Source organism: Liolophura sinensis, chromosome 1 (assembly GCF_032854445.1).
Source record: "Liolophura sinensis isolate JHLJ2023 chromosome 1, CUHK_Ljap_v2, whole genome shotgun sequence".
In the NCBI taxonomy this organism is placed as follows: Eukaryota; Metazoa; Mollusca; class Polyplacophora; order Chitonida; family Chitonidae; genus Liolophura; species Liolophura sinensis.
The window spans coordinates 23,293,991-23,308,317 of record NC_088295.1 but is presented as its reverse complement, the minus strand read 5'-3'; positions in this window follow the sequence as shown (position 1 = coordinate 23,308,317).

Below are 14,327 nucleotides of genomic sequence, written 5' to 3'. Positions count from 1 at the left end.
CAAAAATCTGTGTTCATTAAAATACTCACGTGGTACAGCTCTTTTGCAGATAACTCCTGCCTCTTGAGACTCAAGCCCTGCAGTGGTAATACTTTCTCCTGGCAGACGAATCAGCATGGCCGTGTTGGAAGTCGGGTTTAACTGGTTCAAGAGATCAGTTGTCAAGCTTACCAGAGTACCATCAGTCCAATGCCAGGTGCCCAGTTCTCTGTACAGCCCTGTCCAGTAGTCTCCATCAGCCACACTAAGGTTCAATCTGGGAACAATCACCTCAAAATTACAAACAACCAGGCAAATGATGTTACACAATCTGCTCTTGGGTGAATACTGCAGAGGTGATAAATTATAGATTTTTTAACTTTTTTATGTTTTTTAGCTTTATAGGAATGTACATCATTCACAGATGACTAAATTATACATAGGTGAATCCTATCAGAACAAAAACCTGAGTATCATCAGATCATCTCTTTTTTTAACATAAATTGTTCGATTTTAATCTTAAAGTATTTTGGTCCTCTTAATCCAATCTTACCTTACAGTGTTTAGGAAATTAAATAGGGAGGAGTCTAAGAAACTGACAGGTGCTGCCTTCATAGATTGACAGGTGTCAACTGCTTCCCAAAAGGTGAATGGGCCACTTATTACAGAATAGCATTCAGCATTGTTCATATACCAGCCTGCTGGGCAGAGGTCTGAAAGAGAAGATAATATGATAAACTATCAGAATTTAGTAAAATCTTCATGACAAGTCAGTCACTGGCATTTATTAAAATATGTTATGTTGGTAATAAACAGTAACTAAAATGTTTTAGTTATAGGAACCAGTGCAGAAACACAAGCTTATGTACACGAGTGATTAGAAAGAGCTGGAGTCTTCCCTCTATCCCACAGTTCAAGAGCTAGTTATCTTGTCAATTAGCAACAGCTTGTTTGTCAAGGGCCTTAGAGGTTGATACTTACTTCTGCAGACAGGCAACTTGTCCCACTGTCCTCCAGGATTGCACCTAATAACCTGAGAATGGTTGTCCACAATTTCCTCTCCAAACCTGGTACAATGACATTTCAGCAGATCTCCCGGCTCATATCCCATGGACAGATTGTGAGAGGATAGCACGGCACAGGCCACATAATCGGGGAGTATGGGCTCGCCACAGCCTTCAAGTAACAATAAAATGGCACATGTCTAAATTCTGTGTAATAATACTAGGTTCTAGAGTCATAAAATCTTTGTCACATTCAATATAAATTTTTCAAACAGACCTTCAACACAACCATCACTTTGAATAACAGTATCTCACACTTCAACCTTTTGAATAACAACATTATATATTTCCAAATTTTGAATAAAAGCTTCTTATATTTTGAAGACAGCAATTATTTCAGATATTAACTAAAGAAAGGCTATAGTAAGGACACCTAAATGAAATGTAAGAAATTTGGTTATTCATAAAACTGCTTACTAAATTTGTTGTTATGACCCACTCAAAGGCATTATTCAGACCTAAAACCGATTCGCCCTAACTCGATTAATCATTGCCATAAGACCCTGATGACAAGCAGATAACAGTAAATTACCATCAATTCTCAGGAAATGCTGGACACTGATGACCGGTACCAGAGAGGCAGGGTCTGCCTGGGAGAAGAGATGACAGACCTTAGTGTGAGTGTAATCAAAACTCTGACAGCGAAAGGTCGTTTCTGACAGACACGCCTGGGCACAGATCTCCAAGGAAACATCTGACAGTGACATGTTTGTAACCACTGGTAAAGTTCTGCCATCATACACCTGATATTCCTCAAGGTCAGGATCTACAGGTGAAATAACGTAACACCGAATGATGAACAATTACTGTTACTATGATACATGTTCACATATCCATAACATTCATTTTCCAAATTCTTGTTATTAATCAAGCTTAATCAAAAACAATTAATCAGTGATGACTTGCAATCATGACTTTTGCAACTTTCACCGAATTTCCACAACCTTTTCTCAAGGAGCTGAAATCAGCTCAGCTTGCTGCATAACGTCACAACTCTACAACATTGCTCCGACCTGTACAAACATAAAAGCTAAAAGCCCATGCCACGAGTAGGGGGACTAACTTGTTATCCTACCACTGATCACTCACCAGTGGATCACACGACAGGTGGTGTGGGTACAGACTATGCTCGCAGAGCTACAAACTTGCAACGTAGGCCTCAAATTCTAAATGATGTCATGCAAAGTGGTATGACTAAACTTAAAAACTGCACAGCTATCCACTTAAATACACAATTTCATGAAATTCCAGAAAATTCTCACCGTGATGTGCCATAAATCAAGTGGTAGTCGAGTATGATAACGTACGATTTTGACTGCCACAGGGATTCCAAATCAGTGAAATCGAGGTCAAACTTTCAATGCCAACACCTGACTAACAGCGGTAAACTTGATAACCCCTCCATGAAATCCACTGATGAATTTTATTTCTTGCTTGAGGCTCATTGCAACAACAGAAGCTTCCTATCACTGCTGAACTGAATGTGTGGAATCAACAGTCATACTTAAAATCTATGTTTTCATTTGCTGTGACTGTCCAATGGTGTGGCAGGCCTCAACTGGTTATTTGCTCATGTGTGCACCGAAAGTGAAGAGCATATTTTTTTCCTAGTAATGCACATTATATCTTTCTCTGACAAGTGTAATTAAAATGGCGTAGTACAGACATTTCGAACATCTTGGTGGTATTTTACGCAGTATTCAAGAATATTTCACTCATACGACAGCGACCTGCATTATGGTGGGACATTTTCATAAAATGGCAGTCATAAACTCAGTGTGCACGGGTAGAACATCGTGTTGGCATGTGTGAAGTTGGGTGCCCATTAACAGCTTCATATTTCAACAATTTTAAACATCGTATTCCTGAGAGACTATTGCCATTCTCATCTGATTTTCTGGGAACTCAGTCACGTGTGCCAAATTGACAGTTTGCAGAATTCAACAATGATCAATCAGATGAACTTATTTTCATTGACTCGCCCCTTGGAAAAAAGACTGATTGTGAAATCTCCTGCCAAATCTAGACAAGATGACAGGAGTTCAAAATTTTACTTTTTGTCACATATCTCATGACAATTAGGACTTTTATTTACGACTCTGAGTTTGGCCTCGACACTGAACCATTTCAGTAAAACCATCATAAAGTCCTGTACTGGTTCGTGTATGCTGGAGCTGAGCAAAGGTGCGATCTGCATACCAATACCACTCTGCTGTTTAAATTTGAATACACTCAGTCTGTTGTAGATTGACACCGCTTCCAAAGTTTCACACAAAGAATGCTAGCCTATTGTAAGGTCATCAGAGCATACATTGGTAAGGTGTGAAGATGTGTACATGTATGTTCTAATCTAATGCAAACTGGGCAAAAATGAATTTTCTTACAAGAACAAACATGTGAAACTGAGTCAAATTTCGGCTTGTGCTTAAAATGCTTTGTCTAACCTACGGAAACATAAAAAGTAAGTAGAAAGAAGTAGACATTGTTACTCTGATTATCAGTTTAGAAATTTTTCGTTCTACATACATCTTGTAACCATTTTCAGAAGAAAAGAAAAACAAGTCCACTCATAAAGATTGTGCTTTTCAGATGTGAGTGCATGCGTCAGTAGATATAGAGATTAATGGATTAAGGGTGAGTGTTTAATCCTGCCTTTGATTAACAAGTTTATAAAAGATCACCCATCACCACATCACTCTGTTGTTGAGGATTACATGATTACAAGGATTGGCTGCTCAACATCCTTGAATTTAGGCCTACAGGGCAGACAAGTTTCATTCAAATTCTTAACCTGAGTTAACACATACAGCTCAGCATAACAAGTAATGTGACAACATAGCTACAGACGGTACAACATGGTGTAACATCTGTAGCTGATACAGTGTTAGTGTCATATTATTTATTTATAAATCGGAAATGAATAACACCGCAAGCAAGACTCGAGTTTAGATTTAATCTATTGTCTATACCTCTATACTTCTGAGTTGCTATTTTCATTAGGTGAATCATATCCTTTTCATGTATTTATTCAACTGGCTGACTGTCATATGCCAAAGTTAATTGTATATACACATTGTGTGAAACAAGTAATAAATGCCTAGAGCTTGAGATATATGCTGTTGCAAAGTTTAGAGCGATCATCACAAAAATGTCCAGCTGGCCAGCACTCGACAGCCATCTTATACTCCCGTACACATATGCAGGCAGCGAGAAATGAACACGGCAACCACCTGTTGTCCGTAATAGTTTTGGACTTGATATTTCTGGTAAATATCATAAAGAGTGAGCAGTATTTGTCATCTCCTTTCAGACATAGTCACTCCTACATGGCTATATCCTGGCTGACTGACAGGTGTTGTTGTTATACCAGGTGTCAGAACACATGGGAGTTTACACGTCAGACCTCCTGCATGTGTGTCTTTAATACGGAAACAGGATTACCCCCAATCTCCCCATTTGCCTGCCATGGATTCAACCATGACTTCTTCATAAGTTTTACTGCCCCCTGCTTGCGAAAAGGTTGCAGAAATATGGTATCTATTAACACCCTTTATATTTGAATGTCCTTACAAATCTTCTTCAAGGCGCTTAGATTAGTCCCATTATAACCTCATTTGACCAAACCTGCCAATTTAGCCAAATTTAAATTCCTGAGTTCATAAACTGCATTCAAACTGCTATTCTATACAACAAAGAATTTCATCACATCAATACACAAATTAGATTTACCTAAAAACACAGACAAGGTTGCCTCCCCTGACAGAACAACACCAAGATCCACTTCTTCCCTCCCGAGGCTGGAGAGTCGGCAAATCCCATCTGAGTAGTCCAGCATCTTACATCTAGCTACTGTATAGTTCACACATCTTTCTTGGCATTCTCTCATCGACTGGACCGAATAAAACTTGCTAAACTTGGTGTATAGCTTTGAAAACGTTGTTTCTGTCTCTGAACTAAAGCGATCTGTAAGCATGTTTTATAAATACACATATCACAATTTTATGTAGCTGTACCTCTAGTGATTTCATATGTGACAAAAAATCTATTCTACTCTGTAAAAATGCAAAGGACTCAATGCCATTAAATTTTAATACCTGGCTAGTGTTGCCCAGAAATAAATTGAGACAAAAATAAACAATTATACAATCAAAAGTCTTACTAATGCAGGATGAGGGTTCCTCCCAAGTCAAGTTATCCAAACACTTTATTCGTCCCTTCCCCAGGTCCTGCAGTCTGTAGTTTGGCCAGCACTTGTACGTAACTTCACTGCCTATGTCTCGTCCAGTGGCATGAGCATATGCATTGCTAACGTATGGTACAGGTGGGCAAGCTACAAAATAGAGAACCGGTTTAAGCATTTACATCAATAAACTAGTTTTCAAGTTTGAAATGATTGTGGCTGGCCACCTATTGTTACTCAAACTGAGAATGTTACATTAAATCGTAATAATTCACTTATAAAATCCTGACCAACAGTTCTCATCAGGTCGAGAACAAGCAGGTCAAAACAATAAATATAGCATAGCACAGCAACAAATCGGTAAACTTTCCCAGATTTGAAATTGAACTGACATGACATTAAGAAAATGTAACAAACCATCTATAACAAGTATGAGAAACTTGTGAACAAAATCCACTTACTTGATTCCCTCTTCCTTAACTCAAATCCCAAGAGAGTGGTCAGGTCTGTTGTGCCAGGAGACGACAGCTGTCCAGGGGAGGTAAGCAGCCAGCAGATATAATCTCCAGTCTTGAGTGCTATAGTCCCACAGCCAGCTTCCTGATAGCACTCCACAGCACAGTCCTCCAGGTTCAGGGCACTACTCACCTTCAATAGCCTGGCAAACTGGTCAGCTGTGGTTAAGTTTGTAAAACTTCCCTCCAAGATAGCTGATCAAGGTGACATAAGGCAAATGTAATTCCTTTATTCCAGTAATAATATTAAATCTTTGTTCTTTTATATCTTACTCTGTTACTTTGTTCTTTTATATCTTACTCTGTTACTTTGTTCTTTTGTATCTTACTCTGTTACTTTGTTCTGGTTTTTTTTCTTAAATTCTGAATATCTAACTGTTGTAGCATATTTGTCAGAGTATGTGTCATTACAATTAGTAAACTATACATGCCTCACGATCACTACAAGTGGTTCTAGGTTTGTCAAAACGCCTACTAAACAAATGACCTGATTCAACAGTATTATTTCTTTCCACTTCTGACAATTACAAATAATATTACAACTCACTGATACATTCGGGTATATCTCCCCAGGACGACACTCCATTATGGTATATACACTCTATGTATCCTGTGTGAAGACCACCAAGAATGTATCCAGTCTGGCAAGTAACCAGGTGAGACTTCCCTACAGATCTGGACCCTGCGTCCTCCAACCCTGAAGCCAGATTCCCTGAGTTGTTCACAAAAACAGGTGGACACACTGAAACAAAAACCGGTCATAATTAAGAAAAAGAGAATAAAAAATGTTTTAGGGCATTTGCATAACATAGTAGTATAGTATCGTTCATAAGTTTGTCGTGAATTTTGTGCAGGCTGGTAGAGTACTCTGGCCAACAATAAAAATGACATTTTCTCTCATTTTGCTCATAAACTTGACTGCCATTATATAAGTGTCAAATTCTTGACTGCATGATTAAACATGAAACAAATAAATTTTCATATTCATAATTCCTACGGGCCTCTGTGGCTCAGTTGGTTAGTGTGCTAATGACCCAGAAGCCTCTCACCAATGCGGTCACTGTGAGTTCAAGTCCAGCTCATACTAGCTTCCTCTCCGGCTGTAGGTGGGGAGGTCTGCCAGCAACCTGCGGATGGCCATGGGTTTCCCCTGGACTCTGCCGGTTCCCACCCTCCATAATGTTGGCCGCCTTCATATAAGTGAAATATTCTTCAGTACGGCGTAAAACACCAATGAAACAAATAAATAAAATCATACTTCCTAAGTGGAATGTAATATTATAAAGGGAAATAATCCAAGTTTCAAGGGGGATAACTCATACTATATCCTCTGGTTTGCCATCGCAAACCAGAGGATGGCAAAACCTGATTATTACAGAAAGAAACATATGTTACAAAGATGACAAAAAAAAATGATAACAACCAAATGCATCTTCAAGTAAAAATGTATCAATGCAACAGATTACATGTCTAGAAATTATAGAACTAGGAATTCATTATAAAACAAACTTAAAATAATAATAAAACCTGCAGTTGTCTTCATGCTAGGCATACAATGGTGTTTTATCTGCTTGCCATCAAAAAAATGTATTTTATGTAACACATTCAAAATTGCAATATGAATACATCGATAAAATGTGAAGTGTTATCTTGTCACACTTTAGAACTGAAATGAATTAAATTCTAACAATCTGTAGTGCGATCACAGTGTATGTCCAAAGCAGCTTGCATTTGTTTAAGAATAAGATATCAAAGGTATTTCAAACATCTTCTCTTAGGCCTCTTGTGGTTACCATGAGGAATCTGGCAGATGGACGGTAGCTTAGAGTCACAGGCCTGGATGCCCCACACCCCCAGGAGGTTAACCGATACACACAGGTTATCCTCTGGTATGCCTACATCAATCTGCCAGTTAGTGAAGGTCACAGGGGTCTCATCACCCCACACCAGTCCCATCGTGGCCCCATATCGGGTGTGAGCTCCACTCCACACAGTCTCTCGCTCTCTGATAAAACCAACAAAATAACCTTCCATGTTTTCACCACTGCCGCAAATTTAGCAGAATTGACAGATATCAACTTTGTTGAATCAGGCAATTCAAAGAAGATTTATGGTAGCTTACAGCTTTAATAAGAAAAATGATGCATATTTAGCAGTGTATTATTAAATGTATGTTTTATATCCTTTTAACATTATACAAAAATCGACCACATCTAATTTTACATTAGATCACTAAGGTTTACTCAGATAGTAATAAGATATGCCAGGTTGCTTAGGTCAAAATGCTTCTATGCTTCATTATACATGCACAGCATTACCCACCCCATCAATATGAGGAAGTCATTTTGCTCAACTGTCTCTGCCTTAGCCAAGTAACCTCCCTTACTGACACAGTTAGCTTCTGCCTCTTCCATTGTCCAATGAGAAGTGGCCAGCCGGTAACACGATTCTAGGTAAGTCTTCCATCCAGGTGGACACTGTGGTTCATCTGTAAATTAAAGCCTTCACTTGTTTTTCCAATTATGATTTATGCAAATGAAACTTTATGGAAGCTAGAACTTTACCTATGTACAACATAAATCATATACCACAATTCACTTGACATACAAGTCACCTATATAATTTAAAGTAGATATGCCCAAAGAAAAAAAAACTTCACTTAACCAAGCATGATTATTTGAAATAAGTGGCCAATTTTACAAATATTTTCCTGGGTGATAGTGACAGTTTAAAATTATAAATGGACTTCAACAAAGTGCAAAACCAAGGATTGATTTGATTGTTACTTACTCAGCTCACAAGTGGTCCCATAATGTTGGTCTTGGCCATTCTGATAAGTGCCTGGAGGACAGACACAGCGATCTGCCACACAGATAGAGATGTTCTGGCAGGAGTCATCTCTGCCCCCACACCCCTCACTCCCAACAGGCAGCACTGGGAAGAATAGACAGTGAGCTTAGCTCAGAATGCTTTAACAGTAACCTTACACATGTACATGTTCTTCAATGTCCCAATAAACCTGTCTTCTACCATGATAGTTTTGACTATGGAGAGTTAATGATCCATGTCCTTTTCTGTTACCATAAGAATGTTGTACGCTGATGCAGGTCAAGATCATATTTAAGAAGTGTCATATGTTGCTGAAACATATTTATAAAAATTTGGCATTAAATAATAAAATGTAAGGATAATTAGCTTTAAAACCATCAAACATTTAATACATACATCTAGGCAACTGTATCTGAGATGGATTTCAAGTCTGTTCATTTTCCCAAAAAAGCTCACGGAGATCAAAATATTTTTGAACGGTTAAAATTGCCACAATATGCTCAGGTTAAAGATAAAATACTTTGCTTTCATGGGGGAATATTTTATAAACATCTATGTTCCAAATCTTCTTTTGAAACATGATCATGCTTGGACAGCTAGCATAATTGTGCTACAGTTACCATCACGACATGTCGTAGAGGGATGATCGTCTTCTCCCACCCTAATGTAGTTCAGCTCAGGGCACACACACTTGTCAGAGATGCACACGGCTGGGCCAGAGCAAGCATCATGCTCAAATAGAGAGCAGTTGTATCCCCCAACATTTATCCCTGGTGGAGTAACATACAGAACAATTCAAGTCTGTATCTGGGAGAGCTTCTCTGTTGCCATGGTATGATTAAACACAAAATAAACTCTTAAATTTAAGTACAACATGTTAGTGCATCACAATGACCCAGAAGCCTTTCACTTTCAGCTACTCTGAGTTCAAGTCCAGATCATGTTGGCTTCCTCTCTGGTCATACATTGGAAGCTCGGTCAGCCTCCTGCAGACAGTTGTGGGTTTCCCACAAGCTATGCTTGGTTTCCTCCCACCATAATGCTGGTCGCTTTCATATAGGTGAAATATTCTTGAGTAAGTCATAAAAAACCAATCAAATAAATAAATATAAAATAAATAAATTAAGTACATGTACATTCAAGTACTTTTTACATGGTATTATGCTCTTAAAAGACTTGGTTGTCTTAAAAAAATTTTGTCAGAAAAGTTATTCTTTCATTTACTACTGGGTTGTATATTACTTAGTCCCAACATACAGAAGAGCAGTGTGGTAGTTGCCATTCTTTTAGGCTATATTTAACCATGAACACATAATACAAAACTTGGAAACTTTGATTTTCTATCATGGCACAACTTCAAGATGTTACAGAGTGAAATAAATAAAATGATGTAGGTATACTAAAGTGTGACTAACTTTCTTTTTCACAGATGAAGGGTAGTTTCATCTCACAGTCAGTTTCCATGTAAAAGTACTGCCCCTCATCAACACTGTCTATTGTCCTTTGTAATGACACACAGTCAAACTGGTTGTTGTTTGTGAGGACTGCTGGGGTTGTCACTGTCTGACCCAACTTCCACTTTGTGTATTCCATAGGTGTGTACAGATCTCTCCACCAGCTAAAGAAGCCTTCCTAAAAATTCGAGTATTTCATCAGGGATATTACTAGAAGAAAGTGAAGGAGAAGCATCCATGCAGAAAACATGTGTTACATGTAACTGCCAGCTGATATATCAAATGTTAGGAGAATGTTACCACAGTACTGGAATTTGGGATTTTTTTTTAATTGTTTACTGTTTATGGATTCATTTATTTGATGCTTAAAGCTTTTCACACTAATCAAGAATACATGCACCTCACTAATATGACAGCTATCAGCTTAATAGATGGATGACATAAGGAAGATACCTCACCCCCGCCCACCCACCCTCAGAAAATTCCTGACATATTTCCTAATACAGTTTTCTGCAAAGCCAGAATATGCAACCAGGCAAACTTACTGAGCAATGAGGATAGTCTATTGTTTATGACTGGTTCATATATGGCTACTATTTCATAGGTCACAATGTATCACAACCTGATTTTTGTAACCTGTGTGGCAAGACAGGTTTTCAAACAAGAAAGTCTGCACTGAGAAAAAACCATGATCCTGACATAAATAACTTAAGTTCACAAACCCTGTATAGGTCGTTTCCACCCGTCCAATACCACAGGATTCTGTTGTAATCTAAAAGCAGGTTCAGATAGGTCATTTCTTCCCGGTCATTTATTTCCACCAAGAAACCACTGGAGTTTTGGCACTTCTCCCTGGCCTCTTCCCATGTGTGTGGCTCCAAGGAGATGGAGTAGCAGCTACCTCTGTGGCTCTCCCACCCATAAGGACATGGAATATCTATGGATGAGAAAGAAAAATTCTGTATATTAAAACAAAACACATTATAAAATGGCAATGTACATGTAGACAGTTAGTTATCTCATTAATAAGGCAGAAATCCTATATTCATAACCCTGTAGACTACACTCTGTATATCAGCAAAAGAATATCATGTGCGAATACATCACTTCCAAATTAGAATGTTAAAGTAAAAGCCTTAAAATGGAAAATTATTGCTGAAGTTTTTCATCACGTAAAAGTTACAGAATGAACTCGGGAAGGATTTAAATCATGATTATGTCTGGTATTATATATTTTATACCAGAACTGTATGTGTGTTTAATGATACTGAAAATAAATCTTTTTCACCTGATTGGCAGCTCGGTGATCTTGACCATCGGCCATTGGGCTGACAGATAATGTCTGTTTCTTCAGTCTTACTAAACAGAGGGTCACAGCTGTAATTAAAGCTTGAACCCACCAGGGGCATTTGAATTCCATCAACTCTGCCATTTTCTACTGTTGTTACCACTTGACAGCCTTAAAACATAAATAAAATGAATAAATAAAATACTTAATCAATAGCCTACCAGGTATTATCAGTTCAAAGTCAATTCATTTACTGACATTTGCTCACACAAAATCAACAGAAATACATTTTACAACCATGGTTATATGTGTTATGAGCTGTGACATAATAAGGAATCATAAGGAATGAAAAAAAAAAAAGCTTTCACAGCTTTGAGTTTTCTGAGTTCGCCATTGTTTTGTACATATACGTATGTTCAATCCTTTCTGCGCCATATTCAAATTAAAATTTATTTCACATCTGTAGGCTTTCAAATAATTTGTAGGCCTACATGTATAAAAGAATCATTATAGATTTGACTTGACGTAAACGAATTATGACATATGTACGGTGAGCCAACTTCACATTTGTACAAATGAATTAGGAACATGCTCAACTCTTCAGCATATACATATATATATATATATATATATATATATATATATATATATATATATATATATGGGTAAATATATATGTATAATGCACATGTATATAATGTGGACCTGTCACACTTTCGGCATTAAGACCTTGACGCCATTTTACTGACATCAAATGTTCGTTCTTCAGCTCATCATTATGCCGTCACAATAAAGACAAAACGGCGTTAGAGTAGAAACTGACAAATTGTAACACTGTAGACGTTGCGCAATAATGATTTTTAACATAAGAACAGATCGTGATCCTGGTTCAGACTATCACCACCTTACGGGATTAAAAAACATGCCGTCTTCCCATTAGAAAATAAACACGGTACCAAAATAGCTATCCTACATTCATTTAGACCCAACTGTTTAACTCCCACTCACATGACTTCTTCAGGAATTATCAAATATTAAGCCACGAAACAAACCCATCGAGTAGTCACGGTGTTTCTTATGTTGAAATATATAAACTAGTTGGCCGTTCATTTGCCAAATAAAATCAAATATTTCCGATTTTCGAGTCAAATTTGTATTCCAATGGAGTTCGTTTTACCCCTAGCGCAAAGTAGTTCTTTCTGAATTTCTGGTAACAAAGCGGCATGCGAAATGGCACACCTCAGAGAACATCTTTCACCTTACCATCAAATAAAAATGAGCTAATGAAAGAACCTAGAGATACGACCGAAGGCTACGGAAATTACCGAAATTGCGCCGTCCACTGCTAACTTGCACACAATGAAATAACGTCATATGTATGTTACTTTAACTTTTTTTTTTATGTCATGTGACCTAGTAAACCATGTGGTACCAACAAAATGTCACGGGTCAACACAATTTCGCATTGTTTCATTGGTCAGCTCGATCGTCTGGATCGCCAAAATTTGCATCAAATTTTTTTGATGCAAGCAAATATCAGGGCGGACTGATATCGCCAGCAAAATACACCGTCGAGGACACACTTTGCGGATTTTAGAAGTTCACAAAATACGCCTATACGAGGGAAACAATCCGTCTAGTGTGTCCTCGGCTTTAAAAAGCTTCCTCCTGCACCGTATCTGGATCGTATCTAAAGGAGCCGGGTCACAGCCCGCCAGTCTGGTTAACGGACTTCATTTACGGGAGAAAGCCGTGCGTTATCTTCTCGCCACAAGAAGGTTAATTGGTATATGCATTATTTTGCTAAATATTTTGGTCGTGAAGGGGACCATAAAGGGGAGTATCAACGGATTGAGGGTATAGTTGAGAACTTCACAAATTCGTTTAATAGCCTTTGCCTGCGAAATATCTAGGCGGTGGACAACTGACTGGCGGTCACCGATAGATAGACCTCGTATATGTACACATTCAGGAGTACTGAATTCAGCGGACAACACAAGAACCTTCCAGTAAATTTTGTTATGGTAAGGCTGGGTATATGTGCATGTATTCTTGTATTGCAGTGTAATGCGTTGTTGTAACTTTACCCTCTTGTGGTGGTGTAACTTTGATTTACCAGCTTAATAAAAGTTCACCACATTGACTGATATGGTTGAAAAGTCAGCTTGCCCCGAGCTCGAGTTTGAGAGCTGTATATGTTTAGTGCATGTCATGCAATGGTAACACATTTGTCGAATGAGTCCATGCGAATGGGAAAATCAATAGGTTATAAATAGTTTCAACAGTAACAGATTGTTGCAAGATGTCTTCTACAATATTTGTCGTGACAGAGTTACATAATACGAGAAAAAATAGCCACAATAAAGAAAGGCCACGCGCGTGATCCAAGACGGGAAGGGATCATTCCTTGACTACGTCACGTAGGCCTATATGCATGTATATGTCTTGCACTTCAACCTCCGAATTTGAACGCAACCGACAAATCACTGCTAACAAATAACCCATGCACGGGATAAAGAAATATTTAAACTGAAACAGGAAACTAATAGGAAAAGATCTCCTGGTGGTAAAGTACGTTAAAGGTGGTCAATATACAAGACTCGATCAGTATGAGAGCTTGCAAGTACGGCTTGGGGCACTTGTGTGAAAATGTGAAGAATCGACGAGGAAGGATCCACGCGTTGTGTTTATCTGAATAAAATAGTTTGAAGGACCGATCTTAATTGCTGTGCTAATTATGCAAGATTGTACGCAGCAAAATTAATGGCTCATGTATATGATCAATTGTTCAAGTAGATTTTGATTGCGGTGCTTATGCAATGTGGCACGCCATAGAATTAACACTGAAAACGCAACATCGTGTATAAAAGAACTAAAGATCGTAGGAGTTATTTGTTAAAAACTCTTTGATCTTTATTATTACACTTCAGCTGAGAGCTTGACTTTCTTGCTCGAAATATTGAAATTATTCTTTTCTGACAGCGGTTTTTGTATACCAAACATTGAAATGTTGGAACA